Source organism: Anopheles ziemanni, assembly GCF_943734765.1.
Source record: "Anopheles ziemanni chromosome X unlocalized genomic scaffold, idAnoZiCoDA_A2_x.2 X_unloc_4, whole genome shotgun sequence".
NCBI lineage: Eukaryota > Metazoa > Arthropoda > Insecta > Diptera > Culicidae > Anopheles > Anopheles ziemanni.
The window spans coordinates 735,001-736,475 of record NW_026689807.1 but is presented as its reverse complement, the minus strand read 5'-3'; positions in this window follow the sequence as shown (position 1 = coordinate 736,475).

Here is a 1,475-nt window from a genome sequence, read left to right as displayed (position 1 = left end):
GTTGAGCTTGAAACAAAGTCATCACTTGGGCATGCTCATATTGCCATACAATATTCCATTATCTACTAATGAGCATGCAGCTATATGATTATAACCTGTAAACGATTACCCCGCCGTAGTTCAGCGCTTCAACCAAGTGATGACTTCAGTATGGCTAGTGTGTGAAGTATAAAGTATAGTCCTCCCCTGGTCCACACTGCTTCGGCGGTCCTGGGTAAGATAGTTAGTTCTAGCTTGCCCTATGTGGAAGAGGACACCATACTTAATACTGTGGTGTAATGAACAAAGTATAGTCCTCCACTGGTCCACGCTGCTTCGGCGGTCCTGGGTAAGATAGTTAGTTCTAGCTTGCCCTATGTGGAAGAGGGCATACAAGACAAAGTATAGTTCTCCCCTGGTCCACGCTGCTTCGGCGGTCCTGGGTAAGATAGTTAATTCTAGCTTGCCCTATGTGGAAGAGAGCATACATGAACCAAGAACGAAGGTTAGATCGAGGAATGATTCGACAACTAACCGATGGTATGAAATGTGAAGAATTCAAGCAAGCACACAATCAAGTCATCACTTGGGCATGCTCGATAGCCAACCCTATGACATTAACCTAGTAGAGCATGCGAAAACCAATATATATGTAAACGATGCCCCTCCCTAGTTCAGCGCTTCAACCAAGTGATGACTTCAGAATGGCTAAATCAAATCGGTTCAAAACATACCATCGGTACCCTATTGAAACACACAAGTCGATATCAAACCTCATGATTGTGTAGTCCTCCACTGGTCCACACTGCTCCGGCGGTCCTGGGTAAGATAGTTCATTCTAGCTTGCCCTATGTGGAAGAGGGCACATTACTCAATACTGTGGTGTTATGAACAAAGTATAGTCCTCCACTGGTCCACGCTGCTTCGGCGGTCCTGGGTAAGATAGTTAGTTCTAGCTTGCCCTATGTGGAAGAGGGCATACAAGACAAAGTATAGTTCTCCCCTGGTCCACGCTGCTTCGGCGGTCCTGGGTAAGATAGTTAATTCTAGCTTGCCCTATGTGGAAGAGAGCATACATGAACCAAGAACGAAGGTTATGATCGAGGAATGATTCGACAACTAACCGATGGTATGAAATGTGAAGAATTCAAGCAAGCACACAATCAAGTTATCACTTGGGCATGCTCGATAGCCAAACCTCATGACATTAACCTAGTAGAGCATGCGAAAACCAATATATATGTAAACGATGCCTCCCTAGTTCAGCGCTTCAACCAAGTGATGACTTCAGAATGGCTAAATCAAATCGGTTCAAACCATACCATCGGTATCCTATTGAAACACACAAGTCGATATCAAACCTCATGATTGTGTAGTCCTCCACTGGTCCACGCCGCTTCGGCCGTCCTGGGTAAAATGGAACATTCCAGCTTGCCCTATGTGGAAGAGGGCACATTACTCAATACTGTGGTGTGAAGTATAAAGTTCAGTTCTCC